Source organism: Coturnix japonica, chromosome 34 (assembly GCF_054131305.1).
Source record: "Coturnix japonica strain WE chromosome 34, WE-NBRP24, whole genome shotgun sequence".
NCBI lineage: Eukaryota > Metazoa > Chordata > Aves > Galliformes > Phasianidae > Coturnix > Coturnix japonica.
This window is the reverse complement of record NC_140696.1, coordinates 6,029,381-6,038,687: the sequence shown is the minus strand read 5'-3', so window position 1 is coordinate 6,038,687 and position 9,307 is coordinate 6,029,381. Positions and strand designations below refer to the sequence as shown.

Below are 9,307 nucleotides of genomic sequence, written 5' to 3'. Positions count from 1 at the left end.
GAGCTGAAAGCCCAATTCCACCCAAAACCTCTGCAAAGGGACTGCAGGAGTTCATTTAATTCACTGCTGTCATCTTGGAGTCTGAAGGAGTGAACATCTCTTGTATTTCTCAATCCTTTAGCAGTGTCTCTGCATCTCACTGATAAGGGATTGTGTGATTTAAGCCTGAAATTAATTTACCTATATGCACATAATTAAGTTAATACTTCTGATTTGCTCAAAGGAGAAAGGCATTTCTTCTCACTCTAAGACAAGTATCTAAGAATGCCTTGCCTTCCAGAGATGCTCATCCATCTCCATTTACAGAGAGAGGACTTGAGAGGCTGAAGCAGTTTATATCCTTATCTTTTCAATGCCTGCTCTGAACAGATGAGTTCTACCTTTGACATTAAAATCCCCAAATGGGAGGTTGATCTTCCCTGGGTTATACAGCAACAGGAGCCCCGTGTTTCCAGCCACTGTCCATAGGCATGTTGAAGCCACTGTGAGGGCAGGATCTTCTTTGTCTCTAAGAGTCATGAAAGAAATGGGGGATACAATTTGTACATCAAAACCTTATTTAATGTTTGGGCAAAATGAGATCTGTTCACATAGTTGAAACCAACAGGAGATCAGTGATTCAGTATCAGAACTCCTTGCCCTGCCATGATTCAAGGAACTGAGCTCAGGTTTTAGCCATTCCCTTGTTTAAATAGCTCAGCCATTGATGATCAGTGTGATAATTTAAGTAGTGCTTTTCATCTCTAAGCACATTAATCCATCTGCTATATCTCCTCACACTCCTGGGATGCTGTGAGCAGTGCCAACACAGCACCAGCAATGTGATGATGGAATGGCTGCAGGTAAATTTACCAGGAGTAATTGATGTGGTGTACTCAGAAATGATCAGTCTGGTTATTGTAATGCTGTACCGAGTGCACACAGGAGCCTCGTGCTGCTCACCTGTTGGCAGTTCGTGATGGTACAAATTAAATGTCATCAACCAGCATATTGCACATTGTTTAACTTAATTTTTTTCAAAGAAAAAAAAAGCTGTTCTCCTGCCATGAAATTCAATGGGATTTTTTCTTCCCATTAGTTTCAAAGAGCGTGTTGAGCTCTCAAAGGGTTTGGCTTCTGTTAAATATTATCCTCAACACTGGGAAATTAAAAGTGAATGGGCTTCCTCCATTCTCCCACTATGACGTGTCAAAAGAACGTTAAAAAAACATATAGATTTCCTTGGATTTCAGGAGCTCCCAGAGTGGATTTTGATTGCAGGTTTTTAGGTTAGATTGTAATTCACTTCCTCCTTCAATCTGAGGCCAGAACTGAGACTGAGAACTTGAGAACCAAGGAACTAAACAGCACTTTCAGCCTGATATGGGTTTGCCAACTGCTCTCCTCCATCGTAATGATCTCCCCTTCTCTGAGCTGGCTTTGGGAACCTGTCCTATAAAGAAGAAATGGGAAACGAGGTGTGACTGAGCTGATGTCAGAACATCCCCTGCTGTATTTGTGAATATATTTTTCTGGTGTTTTTCCACATTAAGTCAACATTGTTGATGGAGGGTGCTCTGTGAAGCCTGCTCGCCTAAAGCAGTTTTTCTGCATAAATATTGATCATCTCTATCTGCTTTGTCAAATAAAAAGGAAGATGTCATGCCCTTATCTCTAGGAATGGTTATTTATGGAAGATGCATCCTCTCTAGATGTAACCAAAGATACACACTTTATAAACGTGGTAGAGAAGTCAGTACTGAAGGCAGTAGTTTGTTCATTAACCTCAGTGCAGTGAGGCTGGCAGCCTCCCAGTGCTGATGTACTTGGTGTTTACCATGGGGAGGGATTTGAAATCCATTGCTGTTTTATTCCAAGTCCCAAGAGAGGTGATTCCATCCTTCCCATTACATCTCATTTTCTAGCTGTTAAATGCTGAGCTGACAGTAGTGTAGCAAATAATGTGGAAGTAACAGGAGTCTGTTCTGTGTGTGTACATACAGCTGTGATTCTGACGTTGCTGCTAATGAAAGCAAGAGGTTTATAATCCCTTCTCCTTTTCTTATTCTTAGACAGCAGTTAGTTGGAAGTCCTTCGCCTCCTCTGCTAACTGTAATGATAGAATTTAAACGCATAGGTATAATTGAAGGCTACTTCTCTTCAGGAATGAAGCTGGCTGCAATGCTGGCTGTGCGAATGCATGTGGGAATCCAAAAAGGAAGAGCCCTGTGTTATTTAACTCCTTGATGTACTAAGAGTTGCATGGAAGCAGAGACCTCATTTGAGTCAGGCAAGTCTGCAAGGTAGAACACCTTACTGAGAGTGCCAGATGGGGAAAGTCTGCTTTACGCAACAGTATTCATCAAGAAAGTTGTGCTGGCTTCTCACTGGAAGTAATAAAGCTCATTACTTGCATTTGTGTGTAATTCAGCTACTTGGCAGAGTACGTTAGTGCCAGAAAAGTCCTTACTTCCTCTGAAAATGTAGGGCATGGGTGGACTGCAACAAAGGCACTTCTTTCCTTCCTGCTCCATCAAATGTTATGAAGCATTAAAGTAAGAGCACACGTTGTTTCACCTTCTGTCTTTCTCTGCTTTCCAATTAGATATGGCTCTGAAGAAAGACCTCCAAAAAGCCATTTGTAGAAGTCTGAGGTGTTTCTGTAGTGCTGGTCCCAAGGGATTTGTTCTTATATCAGCCTTTGGGAGCCCAGGGAGCACAGATGTGTTTAGCCACAGGCTAGACAGGCTCTGAAACATGTGATGCCCTTCTTGCTTGAGCAGACCTGATAGCTTGATAAGGAGTGAGGTGGCACACAGTGCACAACCAGGCATACCTGCGTGGGCATCTGCTGGAAGGCAACTATACGAATAGGAGTAAGCAGATTAAGGTGTGTTTTTGTTACTTGCAGTTATCTTTCAACCCACAACTGATCATTTTGGCCTTCGCTTTCTTCCAAATGCTGGAATCGATTCCATCCATTCTCTGCTCTCCTGACAGCTCTCAGCTGGGACTGTCAGCTTCAGAACCTCTTTGTTTGTTTCATTGTTAGTAGTGTTTTTATTTTGGACATTGTCACAGTTGCCTAGCAATGTCAGCAGGTGCCCTGAAAGTAAATAGTAAAGCACAAGCTTCCTGCAAGACAGAACATTACATTCTGCTTCAAACTGCGTCTTTTATCTGCATGTCTCCATGGACTCTATCAGCATTAATAAATGAAATTTGGCCTCTTTTGGAATGCAGGGGAAGGAGAGAGAAATAAAGGAAGCAGTCATCACACTATTTTTCTCTGATAATAACCGAGGCAGAAAGGCAAAACAATGGCAGAAAGCCTGGTGTGATATTCTGACCTGTGGAAGTCAGGCATTGATCTCTGATGGGAGCCATGAGGAAAGTTGAGAGCATAGCACTTCAAAGACAGGGCTCTGCTGAATTCCCATTGCAGCTAATGGGTTGGATGGAGCCTGCAGAGTCAGAAAGTGAACGAGTTGTGTAGTGTGACTGTTCAGTTGCTCCCCAAGAGCAGGAATACGGCCCCATATGGGCATGGGATGGGTGGTGAAGATGTCGGCGTGACTGGGGAATGCACATGCAGATACACAGTAGGCAGTGCTATGGAACTCACAGCCCTGCAGCTCCTGCTCTCCTTTGGTAAATCTCCATTACTGACAGCAATGACAGAACTGGGTGGTAATTCTGTATTAACTTTCAAAGGCAGTGGATTAGGCTGATGGTCTTGCTTTGTACCCTTAAAAGTTCCCTAGCAAATAGCAGCAGGTTCCTCTCCTGCACGCTCCCTTTTCAGAAGTACATTTACTGGATGATCACACAAAAACCCCAGGCCTTGCTGTTGAAGGTCAGAACATGAGAAATAGCCATGTGAAGAACGACTGTTTTACAGATGAGTGAACACAACAGAATGAGTCACTTGGGAGGGCAGTAAGAACAGGCTTGATAGCAGTGAGCAGTTACCACTTTTGGTAACAGAGAGCAGACTGAGGTATCAGCTGTATTCTGCTCGTTTTCCACGAGTGACGAAAATGCTCAGTGATGTGTCTGCATCTATGCAAGGCTTCAAATTCAGGCTGGAAAAGCGTGCTGTCTGAGTGGCAGTGGTGTGCAGTCAGCACAGCTCTGCTTGGACTGCACCCAGTTGGGTTTTGTGCAAGTTGTTCTGGGTGATCCACAGCTTGCTTCAAGAGGCAGCCAACTTCAGAACCTCTGCCTTGGTGCTGACTTGGGTTAGGGAGCTGGAACTTCCCATAGTGAAACCTGGCTAATGCCCAGGCACCTTCACCCCTTGCAGCAAGGCTTTCTGTAGATCTTCACCACCCATAGACCTCAGGGATGCATAAATCATCTGTGCAAGATGAGTCATACACAGACTTCTTCTATATGGACAACATAGTCAAAATTGGCATGGATCATTTCCATGATAAAGTTATAGGAAAGGCCTTATTTCAGTATAATTCCTGTTTCGTACTTAAAAATCCGTACTTTCACACAAGTTGGATGCCTGCTTAAATACTGCTTCAAAGAGATGTGTGGCTTTACCCCTAGAACTGGTCAGGATGTTACAGAAACAGCATAGCTGCCCATCACCCTCTGCTGGCCTGTGCAGGGACTGCGGGGTGACGGCTGGCTCCGCTGGTGATGGGAAAAATCTCTTAAGAAAGTGGAAGAAGCTTTCTGGTATATGGCAAAATCGTTTTGCACAGCAAACAAGTGGGATCGTTTTGTGTTGGGGTGGGCTGTGTGAGTGGAGGCACATAGGGGAGAGCAGCTCTACGTGGATACAAGAGCGATAGCACTGCTACAGGTCTGTTGGCTTTAGTGGTTTTGTCTCAGGTTTAATGTAGTTAGATGAGAACGACATCTGGTCTTGGTTCATGAGGGAATTTTCTTGGCATGGGCTCAATGCAGTGTAAGTCCCTGATAAATCACCCGAAGCAATGACTGCGGCCTTTCTGGCAATTCAGCTTCAATAACTTTGCTGTATGACGAGGTGTATGCAAGCTGTCAGCACAAATGAATCAGTTCTGTGCAAACGGGATGCTATTGAGCCTGTGAGTTCCAGAGGTATCACAGGCATGGAAACACCACAGCCCAGGGCAATGTGAGTGCTGAGATGACACAGCCCGGCTGTATTCCTAGAGAACATCGTGACACTGAAAAGCCTGGGGAGCTGAAAGAAGCTTCAGCAAACCAAAGCTTTAGAGTTTGCCATGTCCATATGGCAGCATCTTTTCCTGGGGAAACTTCTTTCTATTTCTTTTGACACGTCTGCAGTTGTGTGGTTATGCCTCATTTGCACTGGTACATTCTGGGAAGTCTAGTCAATAACTCCTCACGTCTGCTCTTAGAGCAGAGCACAGCACGGCTTGTGGAGTCATCAGAGTTATTTCTGCGGCTGTTCTGCACTCTGAGATGGCTTTATAATGACCTGAGATGTCACCAATCCCCTGAATCTCAGGCTCAGATGGATCTAACAGCGGCTGAACCTCGTGACGAACAGAAAAGGAGACTTCATCCATTTGCATGAAGCATCTCATACAATTTTAGCACCAGTCAGATCTGAAACACGGAGTTGGTGCATTGCATGGAGACGGAATAAGCCTCAGGCAAATCCATCCGGAAGGGAAAGCTTGGCTGAATAACTGCAGGGTAAATCCAACAGATTTGCCACAACTTTAGAGAGCTGTTGCTGCACAAATTACAGTGAATAAGGGAGCGCTCCGGTGAGCATGGAAACTGAAGGCAGCATATGTGCAGAGCAGTTCGGCTCTGAAAATCATGGAGGGACCTGGTTTGTGTCTGAGCATCCCCATCTCTTTCTCAGGGCTGCTAGAAAAATAAACCCTTATCACTGATGTGCATCGTAGAGGCGTAAAGCAGAACACAGCAAAACTCACCCACTGGTTCTTCAGGAGGATGGGAAACGCTTTAAAGAAGGAGGATCCTCAAATAAAGGATTGCTCAGAATGGGGCAGTTTGTGTCCCAGGCTCACAGACTGTGTAATGGGAGGGTCTGGTGTGTTCTGCTTGGGACTTCAGATCCCCTGGTCTGTAGGATCATTGGGATGAGCTGCACCTGAGTGCATCCTATCGGGTGCTGGGCACCATGGAAAGAAAGAAGCTGCCCTTGTAGTGGCAGAGGCAGAGGAGTGTATTTTTAGAGGCTGCTGCAATGCCTTGCTGTCACAGCAGCAGTGCTCCATGGCAAGTTAGTCCAAACAGCAAAGGCATCATCCTCTGTTTCATGTGAATATGCAGCGATAATGAGTGGGAGGGAACATCTTTCCCCGTCTCCTCGCAGAGCAGGGAACACGGGAGAGACAGGAACAGAGGGATTCAAGTCAAAGCATTTCAGCACATTTTGTCCTTAGTGTTTTAGCCAGCCCCTGCCTGCAGTTCTGTATTTATGAACCTGTAGCAAGGGATTGGTTGATAGGTCTTTAATTTCCTTTAGTTTTGCTCTGAACAGGCCTCTCCAGGGGAACTAGGAACGTTTTCAGTGTTACTGAGCATCATCTCTGTGCAAACCAAAGAGAGAAAGAGCACTTTAACCATGGGGGTGGGGGGGTGGGTCAGTTTTCTGCCTGCCAATATTCTTATTTATTCTTTATTTCTTTCTGTGTTGTGAGCTCCAAGGTCAGCTGGCTCCATAGATACAAACATGGCAAGAACAAAATGTGCAGATGTGCCAGAAGTCAGGGACACAGACTGGCTCTGCAAACAGAACCAGAGCGTGTCCAGCATCGTCAGGTCGTGAGCACACAGGAGTGTTCATAAAGAAAGGCACTTCATTGCAGGGATATCAAGCTTTATCTTTTCTCTCCATTGCATCATTAAATAGGAGCTATTTTCATTTGTGTGTGTGTGTGTAGAAAAGCCTGCATTCAGCACAATCCTTCCATTTCATTTGGAAAAATGGGAGGGTTTCATTCACGTACTACAGAATCCTACAGCAATGTCTGAGCTGTTGTGGTTCCCTGAATACATGACTGGAGCAGAAAGCAGCATATTGGTTCCTTTCTCCATCGTGCTGCTGATTTATTGTGTAAATAGAGAAAGGCCTTTTATTGTAGCTATTGCACGTTCCCGGACGCGCTCTCATTTCCCTCCTATATATGTTTCCTTTTGTCAGTTATTTGCTTGAACTACATAACAACCAGTCAGGCAAAAGCTGGAAGTATCTTCATCCAGCACTCTTTGGCAGACTTAAAATATTAATGCGTTTAGTAGAGCAGCTATTCTTTATAACTGCCAGTTGTTGCTACCAAGGCAGGGAATTCCTTATAAATATTGAATGCTGCTGCAAGGGCTGGGGGGAAAAAAAATCATAAGTTCTAGAAATGTTTCTCTACAGCTCCAAAATGACTGAAAATCTGCTGAAAAATCTTCCTGATGTTTGCAAATGAGGTGTAAATCCAGGAGCTGGGGGAGTTCGCTGAGGCTAATGGAATTTTCTAATAAACACTCCCAGCTCTTGAATTTAATAGGTCCTTGCAGATTGCTTCCTGGGTATGGAAGCGTTGGGGAAGGGTTGAACAAATGGTTTTGTTCTTAAAGGCTTTCTCGTAGTTGTGGTAGTAAGAAGTGTCTTGGAAATTGCCTTGAGCTTCTGTTGGATGTAAAGGAACAAAGTGTGTTTGTGAGGAGCTCACAGCCCAGCAGCTCCAGCACTGCTCTGTCCCATCACCTGTATGTGTTTGGGGTGTGAGGAGAGGGCAGCACTGGGAAATGCTGGCTGCACAGTACCCATTTTGTGGCTAAATAGTGGCCTTTTGTCCCCGGGGCTGCTGGGCTCCAATAACTTCATTGGAGTCAGTGAGGGTCTCCATTCCTGCAACTACATGGGCCCGAGTGGGAAGTTTCATCTCTAGGTGTTCCTCAGCCTTAGGTTCTGCTGCACCTGCATAATAAGGGCTTAATTACTGTTAATTATAATGGAACTGGACTAACACACTTGCAGGCATTCCAGAAGGTAAAAGATAGCAAGTGTGTGCTGGCTGGTGTGGATCAGTGCTCGCAGGAGCCCCAGACAGCTGTAGGAAGAGCTGCCTCCTTCCCCAGGTTAGCAAGGAAATGGCAAGCAGATTCCTCAGCACACACTTAATGGAGGTGAGGGAATTCAGGTTTATTGATGAAACTTTTTCATCCCGTTTTCTGCCTCTGTTCCATCTTCCCAAGTAAAACCAAGATGTTGCATCCCATTCTGTTGTAAGGCTCTGATTTAGATGCAATCTGGTACTGCCTGTCCTCTGCAGTTAGAAAGAGCACTGTGACGTTATGTGAGGTGAATTTCATCCCAAACCCTGGGAGAACTTGGCCTCCTTGACTCAGAAGCGTTCCCTCTGTATTTCCTTGTTTCTATGCTGGACCGAGTGATCCCAAACTGTACTGCCATTATGTGTGAAATCTGTCCTGCAGCAATCTGATACCCAAAGTAATTTATTATATTCCAAGCTCGTGAGGCTCTTAGCAGCTTTTAAACCACATTAGCAAGAGAACGTTGATGTCAGTGACTCACAAAGTGTAGTTTTCAGATCTGCCCGATCTTCAGTCGTTGCAAACTAGAAGATGTCTGCTGAAAAAAAGGTGGAACAATGCAGTGATTTAGAGCATAAGTATAAGGAAAGAAAAACCAAGTGACAAAGCCACCAAGCTGTTCACACTCCCATAGACCTTGCAGAAGGTAAACAGGCTCCTGATGGACCTCTATAGAGAAGTCAGTGATGGGACGAGGTGCCAGCAGATGGCAGTGCCTGTCAGCAGTTTCACTCATGGCAAAAGAAATAGGAGTGTACTCAAAATGCAAAAGTTTGTATTTGCATTGCCCGGAATGGTGCTAATTCCAACGTGTGTGTGCCCACATCACATCAGCTTTGCAGACTTGAGGAGACTCTGTTCTTCTAGGGCTGCTGGCAGAACTGCCCTTTGTAGCACCAAGTTTCATTCTATATCTTATTAAAATAGGTGAAATAAAAGTAAAGCTGGTGCTTTTATGAAGGTGACACTGTCCTTATTGCTGTATGGAAGCAGTGAGCAGTGCCTCCTGAAAGGGAACATTGTAATTCTCATGGGGACTGACTTCTGCGCTCTATGGATCTATGAGGATCCTTTGTGTATCATAGGCACAGTCCTGAAAGGTGAAATACTGGGAGAACAAAGAGTGTTCCCAATGATTGTGAGCAGGCACAAGGTCTAATACAGGGAGACTTCATCCCCATAAAGTAAGATCCACGTAGAAATGTATTTCATAGATGATGTGTAACTTTAAAGACGTTGAGTATTGTTTCACACCAGAAAATGGAAATAAATGCTG

The 9,307-nt window shown here is 44.7% G+C and overlaps 1 protein-coding gene across 2 annotated transcripts in view; it reads left to right on the top strand.

The window, feature by feature from the left end:
* Positions 1 to 9,307, top strand: part of KCNJ5 (potassium inwardly rectifying channel subfamily J member 5) — a 71,544-nt gene that overhangs the window by 4,135 nt on the left and 58,102 nt on the right. The window lies entirely within an intron of this gene.